This window comes from Oryctolagus cuniculus, chromosome 6, assembly GCF_964237555.1.
Source record: "Oryctolagus cuniculus chromosome 6, mOryCun1.1, whole genome shotgun sequence".
Taxonomy (NCBI): domain Eukaryota; kingdom Metazoa; phylum Chordata; class Mammalia; order Lagomorpha; family Leporidae; genus Oryctolagus; species Oryctolagus cuniculus.
The window spans coordinates 11,374,307-11,394,010 of record NC_091437.1 but is presented as its reverse complement, the minus strand read 5'-3'; the positions used below and the strand labels follow the sequence as shown (position 1 = coordinate 11,394,010).

General features: G+C 41.9%; 1 long non-coding RNA gene across 1 annotated transcript in view; it reads left to right on the top strand.

Moving 5' to 3' along the window:
- Positions 1 to 19,704, top strand: part of LOC103347854 (arginyl-tRNA--protein transferase 1) — a 323,705-nt gene that overhangs the window by 266,525 nt on the left and 37,476 nt on the right. Inside the window, exon 6 of the long non-coding RNA XR_011389658.1 lies at positions 8,125 to 8,221. This is a non-coding gene — a long non-coding RNA (arginyl-tRNA--protein transferase 1). The remainder of the gene's footprint in view (positions 1 to 8,124; positions 8,222 to 19,704) is intronic.

Sequence of the window (19,704 nt, the reverse complement as noted above, 5' to 3'; positions counted from 1 at the left end):
GCGCTCCTTGTCCAACCATAAAGGTGATCACGTGCCTTCATCCAATCAAGCTCCTGGTCACGTAGCAGGCGACTCCGGTGCTAACAACAAGCTTCCACCTGGTGTTTTCTCAGCCTTGGTCAGTGGGAAAAGAAGTACGGGAAGCCCCAAGGCCATAGTTGTTTTGACTGTAGCCTGGGGCTATAGAACGGTCCTGATATCACAGCTCAACAGAAACCATAAACATCCACACAGCAGTAACTATTGCAAACGGTCAGCAAGCTAAGCCTTGGCATGTGGGCCCAGGGCCGGCTCATGGGTCCCCACAGTTGGTACCCAGTAAGCATTGCTGTGATTGTACTTGGGCAGCAGAAGAGTTCTGGCATTATTTTTGGAATATGTGGATGAGTGTGGTAGCCTACCACTGTGGGCTGATTTTTTTTTTTTTTTTTTTTTTTTGGACAGGCAGAGTTAGACAGAGAGAGAGAGACAGAGAGAAGAAAGGTCTTCCTTCCATTGGTTCACCCCACAAATGGCTGCCACGGCTGGCGCTGCACCCATCTGAAGCCAGGAGCCAGGTGCTTCTTCCGGGTCTCTCATGCGGGTGCAGGGGCCCAAGCACTTGGGCCATCCTCCACTGCCTTCCCGGGCCACAGCAGAGAGCTGGACTGGAAGAGCAAACGGGACTAGAACCCGGCACCCATATGGGATGCTGGCGCCGCAGGCAGAGGATTAGCCAAGTGAGCCACGGTGCCAGCCCCTGTGGGCTGATCTTGTTTCATTTTCTGTTCTCCAAAGAAGATGAGCTTATCAAACAGATTCCCTGATGTTTCTAAGCTAAAGTAGTTTATATTGCCAAGCTTATATTGATCCTTTGCACTTCTTCCATTTCTGACAATCTTTGTCACTTTTAATGGCTTCTCATAGCCCTGGGGGAGGTGGACACACAACTCTCTTCAACCTGAAAATTGCTAGCTAAGCAGATGGACGGCAAACTGCAGGCTGGATATTAGGTTTTTATGGATTTTTTTTCCCTTTAGTATACACCAAATTGGCCAGAGATCAAGAAAAGGCGCTTCTCAAATTCATGCCTCGACATTTGAATTTGTGGCAGAAGGAAGAGTGAGGCGGCCTCTGTGACACCAAACATGCAGTAATGTTTGTTCTGCTTATTTCCACAGCATGGCTGAGTGGAGAGAGACTTAAGGACTCTGAAAGCTTTCTTTTAAAATTAAAAAAGAAAGTCAAATGGAAAGGTTAATTTTCTCTTCACAAGCTTCCTAACTTCATTCTGACATAACACTGTCTTATCTCTCTAGAAGTTTCCAGACAAAATGTCAGTGAACATTCTTTTCTTTGTTATGCACATCTCCATGGACAATTAGCATTTGGAAACAACTTTAAAATGTTTTTATTTATAAAGGATCTGTAAGTTCATCAACTGTTCTTTTTCCTTTATATTTTCTCACTTGTATTCAATTGGTAGGCGAATTACTTGTCCAAAATTGCTAGATAATTTGTTCAAGGTCACACAAAGAACCTGCAAGGGATTCTGATTAGTAGTGTATTGTCTTCTTTTGTTTTTCACCCCATTACTTTTGATGTTGGATTTTTTTACTTTTGTCAATATTGTTTTAATTGTTAGCAGTAAACATCTCAATCTTGTGGCATAACAGAAAAAACTTAATCTGTGCCTAAAGTGGTCTTGTGTTTGCATTTTATCTCCAGTATTTGCTGTCTGTGTCCCTTAACTAACCCTAGACTCAGATTCCAATGTGTAAAATGGGGATAACAACATTAAAGTTTGATTGTTCTTATTATGTTAGAGAAAATTTATTTTAATGTCCATTAAGTCATAGGCTCCCAATAAATAGTATATTATTCTCATCAATCTATACTCTTCATACTGTTGTATGATACCTCCAGTGAGCTGTATTACCAGTGACATGAGTGAGGAAGATATGTACAGGGCAGAAAAATAATCAAGGGAATGCCTTACCTTCAGAAAGACCTTGGCAAGGGTGTTAAAGTGTCCAGTGAACTCTGTGAGAAGATCCTTTTAGATTCTAGTGAGCGGCTGTGAGTGTGAAGGGTACGGCTGGATAAACAGGATGACGTGACTGATGTAGGTACAGGGGATGTTCAAAGAAGGGTGCTAATCTGGGTCACCAGTTCATTCACAGTGAGTGCTTGGTAAAGCTAGTGCTAGGGTTCTGTACACAGCTCTAATTCTATGAGGAAAGAAGGAAGCTAACGAGGAAACCAATGCAGAAACCACGTTTCTCAAAATGTTTCAACGTGGAATGAAGAGAATGCAAAATACTGGACTACAGAGACCACACCGGCATTCTGAGCTCATTCCTAGTGTAACAGATCCTGGGCTGTTGACAACAAGATCTTTCCATCTAGGGGTGGTGGGAGGGAGGTCTGAGAATCCAGACCTAAAGACAATCCAGCAACAATCTGCCCAGGAGTCAGGAAGGCATCTGAGGCTACAGATGCCAACCCCGTGGAACAGTTCTCTGAGGGTCTGAGGATGACAGGGGCTGATGGAAAGGGGAGGAGACGGGGGCAAAGCATGCTTGTGACAGCTCCTGGCCCCTGGCTGCAGACCAGTGCAGCTCCAGAATGGCGGCCATCTGGGGAGTGAACCAGAGGACGGAAGACTGACCTCTCTCTCTCTCTCTCTCTCTCTAGCTCTGACTTTCCAGTGAATGGATAAATCTTTAAAAAGAAAAAGTAGCCGAGGGAAAATTTACAATTTCAAGTTTTCAAAGTAAATTCTCTAAGAAAAGGGTGGGCAGGAGCTCATGGTCAGGAATACAGCTGCGCAGTTCAGCGAAGCTGAGGGAGCATTCAGGCTGTCTTGCTCAATATATACGGTACAGCTTTTGAGTTTTGTAATGCATATTTGTTTCCAGTGAGTTGGTGACCCTCACAGATGGCTAGAGGGCAATGAATATTCTAATTTCCACAAGAGGTTATAAATACTAAAATATATTGCTATTACACTGTTAAAAATAAGCCTGTGTTACAATTTAAGAAGAAAGAAAGGACAGAAGAATGAGAAAGCTTTTTGTCAAGGGAAAGACAGACTCAGCGTGTGATTGGTAACTGAGGGTCACAGAGTGTTTCAAGCGTGGGAGCCCACAGGTCTCTGCACCATGAGCAGTGGACAGTGAACCATGCACTGTGCAAAAGCAATGGCACTGCCTTTTGTCAGAAATAAAAAGAAGAAAAATTCTTAAAACATAACTGAAATACAATTTAAAAAGAAATATTAAAAATTTACCAAGAAAAATCTTGCGGTGGAGGTTATGGATACCAAAACAAAGGGGATTATTTTGTTGTTACCTTTTACTTAAGGTTTCCTTGTAAATCTTTTTGAATTTCTGATAGTGCTATCTGCATTTAGCATTTGTGAAAAGAAAGAAAAGTTCATGGAAGGAAGGAATTGGGGAACTAAGATAATCTCCATATCAAGATAGGAGAAAGAACGCGATTTCATATTGTGAATTGAAAGTATTATCAGATTTGCATGCATGCAAGGTAACAGGAAAGGAACTATGACAGTCGTGCAGAATTTCACACAACTTTTGTAAAATAAAACGTAACTCCTCGAGAAATGCAAGAAAAATGCACCCCCCCCCCCCCCCCCCCGCACCTTGCAACTGTCTCCTCTACTTCTGAAGAAAGTGTGTAAGTTCACCTCGAGGTCTAGGTCTGCAGCTGCCCCGGTCTCAACAGCTTGGCGCTTCCGTGAGACCACGTGGCTGGAGCTTTCCTGGGCCCGTGTGCCTCCAAGGAGACGCCTCCGAGGAGGAAGTGGGCCGAGCAGATGCCTCCTGCCTTTTACTGTTTCCTGACAAGGCGAAGGCCAAGCTGGGCTGTGCCGCGTACGTACCAGATCGGGGGCTCTCCCCATGCTGCAGGTGGGACTGCGGGCAGCGGCAGCCTTCCGGTCCCTGAACCCCCTGCAAAGACGAAGCACTCTGCACACTCAGCTAGTATTTCCCCCGGTTCAAACCTGAGAGAGGAGCACGCGTCTGTGAAGTGGCTTCTGATTGGCCGTTGGGACTGACTCTCTTTCCCAGGCCAGCAGTGGGGCTGCAGAACCACAAAGCCTCCCGGCGAAGCCAACAGTCGCCTTCCGCTATGGGCTTCTGTCCGCCTTCCGGGGCCACCTGCCTCCCCACCCTCGATGGAACCCCTTAGAAGGGAGCCTCAGTACTGACCTCAAATGTGGCTTGCTGCAGGAATGTGTGGCCGGCATCCACGAGGGGGCGCTCTAGGCCTGAGCTGCATGCCCTGGAGTCCCCTGCGGTGGGTGTGGGGCAAACACCTTTCCTCCATGCGCCTAGGATGAGGAAAGTGACACAGCCTAAATTCCAGTATCATCTCAGAGGCAGTGATAGTGATTGTGATCATTATTAAAAAAAAAAAAAGTATTTATTTATTTATTTGTTTGAAAGGCAGAGTTACAGAGAGGCAGGGGTTGGGGGGTGGGTTCTTCCCCCAAGTGGCTGCAACAGCTGGAGCTGGGGCAGTGTGAAGCCAGGAGCCTAAAGCTTCTTCTGGGTCTCCCATGTAAGTTCAGGGGTGCAAGGGCTTGGGCCATCTTCCATTGCTTTCCCAGGCCATAGCAAAGAGCTATATTGAAATTGGAGCAGCCAGGACTTGAACCAGCACCCATGTGGGATGCCGGCAATGCAGGTGGCGGTTCTACCCGCTACATCACAGAGCTGGCCCCTGTTATCATTATTTTTTAATTTACTGCAAAAAAAATTTACTCAGATATCTCATTGTCCTCAAAGACAAATGTTGAGAATGAGAACACTCACTCAACAGATTTTTTTTGTAATGTATTTTTATTTTCTGGGTGAATGTTGTGTTCCAAGGAACTGATTTTGTAAATATTCTAATGACTTTCTGACAACTTTTTTTAATGTCAAAACAAGAAATATTTTCATTTACTATATTATATTCTTTCCTCCAGAGAACTTATTTTTGTGTAACTTTAGTTTCAGCGAAATTGATTATATTTAAACTGCCTGAAACTCAAGAGATTCATTTTAATTTACCATTTTGGCTATCTCGTTTCATGAATAAGATTTACCTTTACCATTAATGAACTCGTCTTCTGTTGCAAGTAAGGTGTTATTCATGAAACACACTCCAGTGCCGTCAGAACCCCTTCCCTTTGCCGCAGAGGGGAAGAAATTCTGTGGTATTTTTTTTATCGGTTATAATCACCTGTCTGAAATTTCTCAGTTTAGTAGACTGCCAATGTCATTCATCAAGGTAGCTATATGAAAGGTATTTTTCATTTAACATTTTCCCCAATTTTAAAACTAGACCAGTGTTTGAAGTAAAATAAATTCTCAAACTGAAGCACAAACACCATCTCAGTCAGTCCCATCTGCTTGCTGATCCTTTATGCGTTCATTTGGTCAGTCTACAACAGCAACAACACCTCTGTACTTTTCAGTTTCCTTCAGGTCAGTCTACAACAGCAACAACACCTCTGTACTTTTCAGTTTCCTTCACGTAAATTTCTGACATTTGCGCAAGGAAACATTCCAGTTGTGTTCAATTGGTGCCCATTACATTTGATACCTTGTTTCTCTTGTATATATAAGAGCTGTGATTACGTGTTTTTTGTTCAACAAAATTTTTAGGAGGTGTTTTGCTGGAACTGCAGAAAAAGTATTCAAGTTTGGTGTGATGAGCAATAGAAGCTTTATCCATTTGCTAAACTGGAAGGAAATCAGAGCGTCTAGGACTCTATGTTTTCTGAAATTACTACTGCGCATATAGGAGAGAATATGCCACCCACGAACACAAGGGTTTGTTGAACTAAGACGATTCAGAAGCAGCAGATGCAGGAAAGCTCTCTATACTCTCTGTCTGAAAACAGAACATAGACAGAAGATATCCTGGCACCCTTCTGCTGGGGAGAATGGAGGTGAAACGCTCAAGACCATTTCAGACTCCTTATCGGTCTGGAGATGGTACCAGAAGAATGTGCATTAACAAACTTTGCTAACTAGCTTTAGCTGCCACTTTTGCCTTCCCCCAAGTGGTCACACCAGGATTCTCAAAGACATTTCCCTTTGTCTTGTCACCTCTATAAAATGTACCATCCTTTGATGAAGAGGCTACATTAGCAGGAATTCAAAGCACCTCTGAGAATGAGCCATCCTCTCTAAGTCTACCTCTGTTTTTCCCTTGTTAGTCAGTCTGCTTAGAGAGGCTCTTCCCAACTAATTTCCTAGATTTCATTTTGTTCTATAATGTTTCCCCATTGAAATAACACACAATTACACATTTTTACTATTTATACACCACACACACACACACACACTCACCCCAAAGAATTCCCATTTTTTTAAACTATGCTAATGTCTGAGTCACAGCACACAGTGCATTTGAGCTAGTTCTTATGGTAGTTTCTGTGATCACCTTGAATTTGCATGGTGTTTCGATGAATAGAAGACTTTGTTGGCTGAAAAAGAGACATTTCCATGATCTGGTTTTTTTTCCAAATGTGGATAGAACAGGCATCTGATTGTCTGTGTCTTACCTGCCCCCAAACACAAAATATTGAAAAAGAGGTTTTGACTGCATGACTAAAGATAAATGACATAAAGAACATCCTTGCTACATGATAATAGATTATCACTGGTACAGTCACCAAGAATATCATTTAAAATGAAGATAAGAATATACAAGGAACTCAATCCAATGGCAAAAAAATTCTAGAAGTTAATCAATTTAAATATAAACAGACATTTCTCAAAGGGAGACATACAAAGGACCAATAGGTACATGAAAAAATGTTCAACATCACTAATCATCAGGGAAATGGCAAACTAAAACTACACTGAGGCTGTCACCTCACTCCTGATGTACTGGCTATCTTCAATAAACAAGATAACAATTGTTGGTATGGACTTGGAGAAAAGGAATGCCTATCCACTTTTGGTGGGATGTATGCAGGTTTCTCAAATAACTAAAAATAGACCTATATATGATCCAGCAGTCTCACTGCTGGGTATTTCCAAGCAAAATGAAATCACTCTGTCAAAGAGACATCTGCACTCCAATAATTAAACTCAGCACTATGCACAATAACCAAGAAGTGGAAATGGATTAAGTGTCCATTCACTGATGAATGGGTATAGAAAATGCATTATGTGTTCACAATGAGATATTATTGAACCATAAAAAGGACTCTTGTCATTAGCAACAACATGAATGGAAGAGGAGGTCACTGTGTTAATTGATATCAGCCAAACAGAGAAAGACAAATGTTGCATGACCTCACTCATATGTGGAATCTAAGATGAAGATGATCTCATAGAAGTCAAATTATAACTGTGGTTATCAGAAGCTGCAGAAGGAAGGGGAGAGAGAAGAATGGGGAAGGTTAACTAATGGGTACTAGTTACAGGTATGTAGGAGTAAGAAGTCTGGGGTTCTATGCATAGTAGGGCAACTATAGACAATGTTAATGTACTATGTAATTCTGTATAAAAATTTTAAAAAAACCTAGAAGACAGGATTTTGAATGTATTTGTCATAAAGAAGTGTTAAATGTTTGAGAAGCTAGATGGATCAACTCTGATGGGACGTTTAACAATATTTACATTCTCAAAACATCACATGGCACCTCATAAATATGTTCCATTTTTAAAAAGTGTAAATAAAACTTCTTTGTGATTAATGAAAAGTATTTAATTTGGATTCTATGTTGAAAATTAAAGCAAAGATATTTACTGTACGTATAATAAAAACTGGTCCCAATTCTTATGGACTTTACCCTGATTTTACTGACCAATTTGTAAGGTGGATGATAGACTACTAATTCCTGTATTTAATCCTTAACTTCTGTCATGTGATCGGGAGCAAACAGAGTTTTATAAATTTTCCTGAAGTCCACTTCTCATACTTTGATATTTGAATCGTTCTCCTTGGAAACAGCCTTCCTTTTACCACTCTTGTTGATTTCATTTTTAGCTAGGTGGTTTCACTTGCTTAGATCTTTATTTGTTAAGAGTTTTGATAAGACCAATATCACTTCCAACTTTAACTGTATGCAGTCTTTGACAAGAGTTATGACTTTGCATTTTAATTCAATTTTAGAACTTGGTGTTTGGAAGACTCAGTTATCTATGAAAGAATTCCTGAGGAAGAATTCGATGAGATCAGATAATGTACGCATTAGAGATAAGCCACAGAGGTATGTTTGGATGGACATTGCAGTTTTACAGATATCCAGTTAACTGACTGATATTTTCAAGTTCTGCAACTGCAAAGGCTGTGTAATGAACACACCATGTAATTGGCAATCTTAGAACTTTAAAAAAGCCACCAGAACAGTAAATCTACTTCCTGTAGTGATGATAATTAAATAACTGCAGTACAGCATAAATTCTACCAGCAGCTGTCAAGCAAGATTTATTTGGCCTGCTTTATTGCCTTTTATCTGTAATTATGGTTTTAATTAGTTTATAAGGGATGATAGCTCCCATTACTATCATCGCTTCTTTTGAGCTCTTTAGCTTTAAATTGCAATTGTTTACCAAACCAAAATATTCATTTCAGCATGTAAAATATCTAGTGTTGAATGATGTTCTGAAACTTTTAAAAAAGTCTACAATGTGGCCCATTTTGCTTCATTTAAAACCTATCATTAAATTATGACATATTGTATAACATTAACTGCTGGCCATGCTATAACGATTTCGAAAATATACATGGACACGGGCAACTTCAGAAAAACTAGGTGGCAGGGAAGTTGTTTCACTTTAGAAGAAAAAGGACAATACTCAGGAATAAGTAATTTCAATATTAACTGTCTTTTTAAAATCACTGATGTGATATGTAGGTTTTAGAACAAATGGTACTATCTATTTTTCCTAAAACAGTATCTTACCAATGTGATTTCTTCTTCCAGGTGATTTCTTAATACATCTAAACAAATAAAAATTTATTTTAGCACATTTAGGCTAAGTGTTACATCAGATGTGATGGGAAATCAAAGTGCCCATGTAAATGACAGCCAAAATAAAACTAAACAAACATCCTGGATTAGTTATGAAGGCTAGCTCCAGGTCAATACCTGGAATGGCTGCATAGACGGATCTGTCCCTCTGCCCTTTGCTTACGAAAATGCTGGGCTCATTTAGCAGGCAGCGATCACCTGAAAGTCACAGTTTTACCTTGCTTTCCTGAGAAACCTCTCTTATTCACATCTGCTCTCTATGTATAAAGACAGCCGTAAACAGAAGACAAAGTTAGATGTTGATTCTGATGACCAGCGTGTCCGTGAAGTGAAAACTAGTGGCTGTAGGATTCCTCTGTAACACGTTTTTTTTGTTTGTTTGTTTTTTTTTTTTTTTTTTTTTTTTGACAGGCAGAGTGGACAGTGAGAGAGAGAGACAGAGAGAAAGGTCTTCCTTTGCCGTTGGTTCACCCTCCAATGGCCGCTGTGGCTGGCGCGCTGCACTGATCCGATGGCAGGAGCCAGGTGCTTCTCCTGGTCTCCCATGGGGTGCAGGGCCCAAGCACCTGGGCCATCCTCCACTGCACTCCCTGGCCACAGCAGAGAGCTGGCCTGGAAGAGGGGCAACCGGGACAGAATCCGGCGCCCCGACCGGGACTAGAACCCGGTGTGCTGGCGCCGCTAGGCGGAGGATTAGCCTAGTGAGCCGTGGCGCCGGCTCCTCTGTAACACGTTTTAAAAACTTTTTAATAGAAGTGAGACGTCTACTCATCACCTCAAGTTTAGTTTCTCTTTCTCTCTCTCTTGCTTGTTTACTTGCTCTCCCAAACCTGTGTTCCCAGGCACTGTGCTTCCATGTGTCACCTGTTGGACAGAGAACCTTAATGGGATTACCTAAATGTCATACATACATGTCCAGATTGAGGTGACTGAAATCCTTATCCACACCTCAGGGCATGAAAGTCTAGTCTTACAGAAACTTTCCCCCTTCCAGTGTCGTAGAGGACTTCTCGGGAATTCTTGTCCCGCCATGGAGTCCTGGCAGTCACCGGCCACTGCAGACAGAGATGGACCTGTCCCTGCCAGGGTCACAGCTGTCTCCATAGCTGGTTGCCTGCTGCCGTTCTGAGGCAAACTCCTCCCCTTAGCATGGCACATCTTTCTCTTGGGTTGGTGCACAGTTTCTCATTTACTCACAAGGGAAGTGGACATAAGGCCAATCCTTTTAATTCCAATACAGAAAGACTGGGGGAAAAGGAAAGGAGTTCTGGTAAAAATTATGGCTATTTGCAGACACCACTACAATCCAAGCCGAGGAGCCTCCCCAGGGCCACTTTGGCTCAGTTGCTGGCCTGATGCTGCCCAGCAGGAGCGATTTCAACCCCCCAAAGTATTTAGCATCTTGTCAGGAACGTTTTTCTTTTTCTTTTTGGCAGATCATTGACAAACTCTCCACTCTTCTCATTTAAAATCTCACTCCCCTTATGGCTGGTGGGGGTATCAGTGGTCTGTTTTTGTGCTGCCATCAGACCACCCGCTGAAGCTGAGCCATTCAGCATCCTCTGCAGCCACCCGTGAGCCGTCGCCCGGTGCGAGCCCGCGTGGATCACCAGCCGGTGTGTCTTTTCTGTGGGTCTTCCCTGTCTCCGCTCCCAGTTCCCTGCAGGTTCACTTCTTGATGGAGAACATAGACATACAGTTGTCTGAAAAGAAGCAGTAATACCGAGGGGGCTGTCTAAGAAAAGTCCCTGAATGAAACCGGATCTAATCACTGTATAACAAACTGAAATACCCTGAAATTCATATTCCTCTTCATGCTGTTTTTCATTGTAGCACTCATCACTCTCTAGCATAGACTGTGTATTGATTATATTGTTTATTGTCTTTTTCACTCACTGAAGAGTAAGATTTTTAAGGATGGGGATTTTTTGGTTTCCTGTTTTTATGCCAGTACCCATAACAGTGACTGACTCACACTAGATACTCATTAAATATTTGTTGAATGCAGATTGAAAGACATTATCGCTGGTGCAGTGGCTCACTAGGCTAATCCTCGGCCTGTGGCGCCGGCACACCGGGTTCTAGTCCCGGTCGGGGCGCCGGATTCTGTCCCGGTTGCCCCTCTTCCAGGCCAGCTCTCTGCTGTGGCCCGGGAGTGCAGTGGAGGATGGCCCAAGTGCTTGGGCTCTGCACCCCATGGGAGACCAGGAGAAGCACCTGGCTTCTGGCTTCAGATCAGTGCGGTGCACCGGACGCAGTGCGCAGGCCGTGGCAGCCATTGGAGGGTGAACCAATGGTAAAGGAAGACCTTTCTCTCTGTCTCTCTCTCTCACTGTCCACTCTGCCTGTCAAAAAAAAAAAAAAAAAAAAAAGGACATTGTCACAGTTGCAAAAGAATATAACTTGACCTTGTTCTTAATGTGAGTTTAACTCTATTAGAATGCATTCTGATACAGTATAGAAAAAGAAAGGAAACACAGAGAGATTTCAAGCCTGCTCTGAAGGATGAATTATGACTGAGTCGTTCTTGGGCTTCAGACGGGGTAGTCTGCCATGGAACTCTGTGACCTAGAGCCAAGTGATAGCAGCACTCACATCTATCTTGTGTGAATCAACTTACAGACAGCGACTTACTGAAATAAATCTCCTCATATTCATTCCCAGAAAAGTATAGCCAGATATATCTTTTCATATAAGTGGGTAAGAATTCAAATCTCAATTGGGGAATGCCTTTTTAATAATTTTCTTATTTTATTACTTCTAAGTTACTCAGTGATTTACAGAGTCTGTTGCTTAGAACAGTGGATCCTGATGTGGGGTTTAACAACAAGGACTTAGGGGACTGCGTAGACAAGAGTAATAACAAGGAGAAATCTTTGTGTATAGTTTGAATACAAAAGAAATGTTTACTTGATTGATGAAGTAGGAGAAAACAAACTCAGATCAATAGCAACACAAAGACTTAGACATTTTAGAACAGAAATATATCTTAGACATTGAAAAGATTTCAAAAGTTTTCAGAGAATAAAAATGGATTTTGCAGGCCAGAAATTCCAAAGAAATGGTAGCCTGAGAAATGAAGTTCTTTATTTTAACTACAAATGGAAGCAGAATTGTGATGATGAATATACTGTAAAACTTCTAAAGTTTCTGCTATATTTACAGAGAACTCTGGTAATTTACAATTGAAGTCACATGTAGACCAATCAAAAGGAGTAACATAATCTAAGACAAGGGGTAAAAGAGCAACACTCATAGCTATAAGAATTATCTAAAAGGGGGAATCCAAAATGAAGCAAAATCTTAATAAAAATATAAAGAAAATTTCAAGAGTTTCAAAGACACATTTGGAACAAAACAAGCAACATGTGTCAGATCATTTGCTTATGAGAAAGTGAGCATAAAGTAATCACAGAGAAAGAAAAAATATGTAATTCCAATAATGGAATTCTCATAATTCTCTGTGTTGTTAAGGATAGTGAAAGATGTACAACAACCATGATTTCAGTATTTCTGAAGTCTAAGAAAAGTGAAAGCAGGTATAACTTCAGTACTGAGGAAGGGGGTGGTTGGAGAAGAGCAGGATCCACTGGGAAGAGATAACATGATGATTTTAGGAGAAGATTTTGCTTAAGTTGAGGCATTTTACTACAAAGAGAACAAGAGAAAGATCTCATAAAGTGAGTAACGGCCAAGTAAAGTCCTTGCATTCGCTTCCTGTGGTTTCTACTCTTAGGTTAAATATTTTCCATATAAATCCATGTTGTCTTGGTATGCAGAACCATTTTATCAACACTTGAAAGTTTATTTCCTTCTAACAAAATATACTTTACATTATTGTATTCACCACAGCAAATGAGTCCTGCAATAGTTATAAAACCATACTCACTGCCTTAATTACTCCATGTTGATGGTATTGACTACCTTAGGGAGTGAGATTTCCTTCCTGTGTGAACTTGGAGTGCTGCTTCATGGTTAAGTAGTGCTGTACAGTGAGATACTGTGACAGCAATGAGTTATGATGCTAAGGACTTAAGGGGAAAACCAGGACTGTTCCTATGGGGCAGACATCTTTGCCAGACTGTGTGAACTAGAAGGTTCTTGGATTTTCCCTGGAAGGATTTGGGAGGTGGTGTCCAGAGCATGGGAATGATGCCTTGCCTTTACGGAATGTGAGCTTTGCAGTTCACATTAATTTGAGCTGCAAGAACAGTGAGGTGTGAATTAGTTTGCTCTCCCAAGTGAAAAGCCATTAATAGTATTAACATTTGTAGTTGTTGGTTATTTGCCATATCTTTATTTCTCCCAAAGTTTTATAATATTTAACTAAAAGATCAAGTTAACTATCATTTGTGCTCCAAACTTACTTTCTATCCAGAGAAAACAAAGCCATATTCCAACGTTATTTACAGCACAGGCTGTATTTCAGTATAATTTCGGATTTTGTGATATGTCTCTCAAAAATCGTATCTCGGGTGAATGCAGGACAGAGAACGTCCCAGATAGCGCCATCCACTGAGCTTCGATCGACTGTTCCATGAAGCTTTAGGTCACTTAAGATTACAACGTTCGAGACTTTCTATTCACCCTTTAAGGTCATTACTTTGTTGTTCCTAAGAAAATTCTCCAGTCGGGCAAATTGCTCTCATGACCTGTCGTTGGTGTCTTGTGTAGTGTGTTGTTTGATTCAGTCGCCCCGAGATGGTGTACAGCATTGAAGCAAGGTTCTCTTTCTTTTGTTTTGATTTGATTCTGTGAAAGCCATTAGTGTGTATCACTCGGCTAAGATTCTTGTTATGAAATTAGATCTCTTTACTGTGCTTATATGTGTTCTAAGGCACACAGTTAACTGGAAGGCTAATAACGGTTACAACTTTGTTAGGGAGCAAGGTGGTTAGTAAACAGAAGAAAAGGAGAGTGTGAATCCAAATGTAGTTTGGTTAGGACTTGTGCAGCAATTGCTGTTGTGAGTGTTCCTCATGGGTTAAACCAAGGCTTAGGCTCAAAGGTACGTCTGAGCATCTCCCTCTGCTAATGGTTTTCCCTTCATTTAATAGACAACAGAAGCCTAGGCAGTTGTTGTGATGGCATTTAATTTATTGGCTTCAAAATGTAGCCAGAATTATATTGGCAATTGGCCCCAAACAAAATATTCAGATTTTAATTTATTATTTTAATTTTGTAAAGCTTATGAAAGAAATTTTAACTGATAAGGGTTAATTAGGGGATGCAATTATATTTGTACATTTTCTGTAGGTATTAAAAGAAAATAACGTGTGAAGGCATAGGATGCTCTTTGTTGTGAAAGAGGGGAAAGACGGTGGGGAGCGGGTTCTGATGCCAGGGCCGAGGTGGAGGTAGGAACTGTAAACCCGTGTTGGAGCTGCACCACTGGCTTCCTGACTGACCTTGCAGGACGCCAGCTCCACACGAGACCAGGCCATGACTGCACTCTGTGTCCCTGAACCTAGGCTCAGTTTGCGAGTCCATCGCATTAGCTACCTTCAAGAGGGGTGTGAGGGACACTCTCCCCTAAGATTCCTCTGAGAGGAGCAGCTTCTTGCAAAGCTACCGAGGACCACGAAGGACCAAGCAGTGGAGGCTGTGGGTTCCTTTTCAGATATTTTCCTCCCTAGAACTGAGTTCTACAAACAGAGCAGTGGCACAGCATAGTCGCTGTCTCGGGCAGAAACCCAAGAGACAACTCCATTCGGTTCCTCCCCTTACGGCTAGGGCACCCCTGCTGGGCAGAATGGAGGCTGGGCTGTCTCAAGGTCCTCAGGGGTTGGCAGCATTCCACGCTGTCTACTTAGACTTCTTTGCCCTTAAGTTGAGCGCTGGTCTCTAATCTCTGCATCTGAGGCCAATATGTCAAAATTGGTATGACACTGATATGCCACAAGGATAGTGGAATTAAGGAGAATGTGTCTTTTAAGATGTTTCACTGATGGGCCTTTATTTGTGGCTCTTAGACTTTCATAGACTTAACCAGCAGATGTGAAAAGAAGTATAATAAGAATGCAGACTTATTCTTTCTTTATACTGATGCCACAGCAGGGGAAATGGAATTAATTAAATATGGATTAAGGAAGGAATATCTATTAGGGTCCAAATAAAAATTCCTTGATTCTCCTTTGAGTAATGAGGCAGAGAAATATGGGAGAGCATTAGGATTGTGGGAGCAAGGACATGTCTGCTGTTCTAATTCCCTTGGGGGAAAATAGTCTATTTGTCCATGATGTCAAATCTTGTATAAATTGAATCACATTTGATTTAGTCCTACATATTTTCACTATTAACCTACAGTACTAGCACCTTTTCTTAGTTCTCTAAATGGATGTCTTTACATATAGTATACTCTGCCACAGGAGCCTCAGAACAGATGAAAAATTCCAGTTCCTGGAGATGTAGTGTTTAAATTAAACTAGTAGGGGCAGGTCTAACTAGATTTCTAAACCACGTTGAAAAATAAGCAGCAGAAGAGAATACAAAAATAAACTGTTGCTTTGGAAATCTTGTTTGTTTGTTTTTTAAATAAAGAAGCCCAGAGTGTTCTCGAGGAGTTCCTAGGCAGAAAGGTGTTTCCTTGTATAGGACCTAGAGAAAGACTGCAGAGCTGACAGGGACTACCGGAAAAACAAAAATAGGACGGGTTGTAGGGACTTTATTTTGTGTCAGAAATGCTAGTACACCTAGACAATTATCAATGGCCTTTCTGCTTAATGAGTTGTGAAAAAAAACTTTCCTAGCATTTTCAGAGACGGTGAGTCATTTTATTCACATCAAACACATGGCTGCTTAAAGCGACCCTGAACCATGAAAGGAGCCATCATTGGAAAACAAAGTGAAAAGTTAGGTAGTGAACAATAGACCCTGTAAATGATGGGGGCCAAATGGTTACCTTGAAAAGACCATCACAGGCAGAGGGAAAATCTTGGGAACTGACTTTATAGCTCCCGGGCGGGGGGGGGAGGGGGGGCACACTAGATCTGGGGAAGAGAAGACACTTCCCTTGAGTTTTGTCTGAATTCCACAGGGATTCCTGAACGAAATCCAATGCTATTTTGTATCTGAAGTGTGGGGCTGTTTGCTGCACAGCAGTGAGTAACCCCAACCCCAGACTGTGTCTCTTCAGCCTTAGTTTCTCTGATATCCTGATAAACCTTCTACTTCAACTCCATGGCAGGGCCGAATATTCATTCACATTGTACACTCAACAAGTGACAAACCAGTGCTTACTCTAACCCACCAGAAGGATAGAAGCTTACGTTTCATCTCCAAAGGAGCGTTGTGTAGGGGATTTTTTTTTTTTTGTACAACTTACTGATATGTCTTTAAACTCAAGAAATCACCACTGACCCACTCATGGAACTCTGGTTGGCAAGTAACATGGTGAAATTCTGAGAAATGGTGGAATCTTTAAGAGGTGATTAGGTTTTCACGGATCTCATCCCCTTTCTCCTGGAACTGGATTTTTACCTTCAGAGCAGATTGTTATAAATGAGGCTGCCCTCTGAAGTACCTGCTTGTCCTCCTGCTTTTTTGTTGCATTGCGAAGCCACACAGGGCCATTGATAAATGCAGCCATCTTGGTCTTCCAGCCGCCAAAACCACGGTTGGAAAGCTTCATCCATTACCCAGTTTTTAGTATTCTTTTATAGCAGCAGATAACGAAGAAGGCCTTGCTCAAGGATGTTGCACTGGGTAGCCATTCAGATTTTCCCTCTGAAGTATTAAACCCATCGCTCCTGGGCCAACACTTCAAATGCAGGGCACTCGAAAAGCTGAATTTGGTACCATTCCTCTGTGTGCATTGCACTTAATGTCTATCTACTTGAATTACTGTTTCAATTGTTTATTGATCTTCCAGTGATTCTGCTGGACTACCATATCCTTGGGGACAAAAAAGGAGCTTGGCCTTTATCTATATTGCTGTCGCTTATTACATCACTGGCATGTGCTATGTCCCTTACATGTCTAGGTGAAATGAAAAGTGTCCCATTCTTCGACTTCTTAGCATATAAACTCTTTGCTGGGTTGAGTTTCCCTCATTTAGTGACTTTGCTGCCATAGGTAATTAATGGAGATTTTCCTTAAGAATAAAGAAGAAACAAGACAATAATAAAGGTGCATTAAATCACTGTGATGTGATATTTAGGGCTCCACACTGCTGAATAGCTTTTATGGTAATGCAAGTTTAATTATCAATATATATTGAGGAAAAATAAGTGAACAAAGATGTTATTTAGATTTCACAGCATTTTTATTTGTCTCCTCAATGATTAAAATTGGCATATCGCTTCTTGGCCTTTTGGCTAAGATTAAGTATAAAATTGGCATAAACAGCTCTGCCAGTATAATGCAAAAGGTATTTCCCCCATTAATTATAGAGACATCTTTTTCTCAGCATTAGAACTACTTATAATATTTCCATTTTAAAAAATAGAAATTTAAAAGAGGAGAAAGCAATTAACAATTCAGTTCTGGGTTAATTTTCTCAGAAGGCAGATTTCCTAAACATATGTATACTTGATTATGTAATTTATGGTTGATACTGGATGTCACTGGATATTGGCTGTACATTTTTCTTTTAATAGAGAAATGAATGTCAAATTTAGAAATCTGTTGAAATATAAAATCTTGGGTAGAAAGCTAGATAAGACTTTGATCTAGAAATGAGGGAAAATGAAAAGTCTTATATCTCTGTTTCTTTAGGCATTTAAATAATCCAAGATCATGTTCATGTGTAGGAGTGTCCTAGGGCAAATGCAGAGGAAGAATCCATGGAAAAGGTCAGGACCATGTGTTTGGGAGTTGTTGGATGCTTGGTGGGGTCCTGCTAGCAAAAGGCTTAATAGTGAACCCTGTGGTAGATGACTCAGAACTAAGATTTTTTTTTTTTTTTTGACAGGCAGAGTGGATAGTGAGAGAGAGAGAGACAGAGAGAAAGGTCTTCCTTTTGCCGTTGGTTCACCCTCCAATGGCCGCCACGGCTGGCGCGCTGCGGCCGGCGCACCGCGCTGATCCGATGGCAGGAGCCAGGTACTTCTCCTGGTCTCCCATGGGGTGCAGGGCCCAAGTACTTGGGCCATCCTCCACTGCACTCCCTGGCTACAGCAGAGAGCTGGCCTGGAAGAGGGGCAACCGGGACAGAATCCGGCGCCCCGACCGGGACTAGAACCTGGTGTGCCGGCGCCGCTAGGCGGAGGATTAGCCTAGTGAGCCACAGCGCCGGCCACTAAGATTCTTTATACTGTAAAAATAGGGTAGAATTTGCTCTTTTTGCCTTAATTACTCCTGATAAATCCCTGCTTCCTCCTCCCCCCGCCCGCACCAACAGGTAGGTAATAATTCTTGTGTCCACAGACCCAGGAGTCCCATCTTTTGCTTTGAGGTGGGACAGGAATTTGAGGCTGTGTGTGATAAGAATAGAACTTTGCCTCCAGAGCACCAGGAACGCAGTAAATCCTGCATAAGGCACAGATAACCCGCCAGGTCCTCAACTCTAAGAAAATCAAATCAGAATATCCAGTAGTGTTCTTCCAGAATATCTCGTGGTGTTCCTGGAAGGAGCTGAGAGATACACAGGTAGTATTGTATGGGAACAGGAAGCCTCACTCACAACGGGGAGAAATAGGTGCCAGCCTCTCCTATCCATAATGGTTGCTGCAGCAGGAGTCACACAGGGTGAAGAGGTGCCAAGCCCTTAAATAGGGACAGGTCAGGGGGCCAAGGAGGGGGCAGGAGGGGACTCCTGGACTCTGGCAGCCCAATTCTGCAAGTAGGGTGGCCCTCCCTAGCACCGACCTGCCCCACAGGGCCCTTCCAGGATCAGTTACCATGGTGCTGTGCTGTCTTTCATGTCTTTCTTGTTCTACATCATATTTTTCTAACTTTTATTTATTAAATATCATAAGCATGCTTATGTGATAATGGAGTTGATAATTCCAGTATTTTAAGTCTGTGTGTGTCTAGTGCTGTGATTGTGTTCATTAAGCATATGAGTGTCTTATGATTTTTTAGAAAGTATTCTAAAGAAAATGATAGTGAGAATTCTCAGATGGTTAAATTGAAGCTGGATCCCTTTAGAGCGGATTTACATTTGCTTCTGCCAAGCATTTGAAAATATTCCTCTCCAACTACGGCCACTTTACTCTAATTCTCAACGTGGAGTTTTTAAGGCTTGCTGGGGCTTATTGTGGATTTAGGATGCACATTTACCGGAGGGTCTACTTTAATGTAGCAAATCCTTGGGCGGGTTTTTCCTCCCTTGGGCCGGTTGGTGGTTTTCAAGGGAGAGCATTTTCCTCGCAGCACCTCGCTCCCCTGTACCTGTGTTTCCAAGAGTCCTCTCCTGTGATGTCGCCCGCTTTTGCACTGGAGATTCTCCAGGTGTGGGGAGACTCTGGACTCTTCTCATCTTTAGGCACTGCGAGGCCAAGACAAATCAAATCGTGATTATTCAGCTGGCAACTGTCCTTAAGGGGAGTGCCAGTGTGAGGCTCTGGTTCTGCTCTGAACTTTATGGAATAGGGACTGGCAAATGTTTCTGTCAAAGGCCGTATGGTCATTATTTTAGGATCTTAAGGCCACATTTTTGCAGGCCACCTAGTTTCTGTCACATACTCCTTTTTATTTGTTCTTCGACTTTTTTCTTTTAATCGTTTAAAACTGTAAGAAACATTCTTATCTCTGGAGACATCAGACTCAAGCTGTGG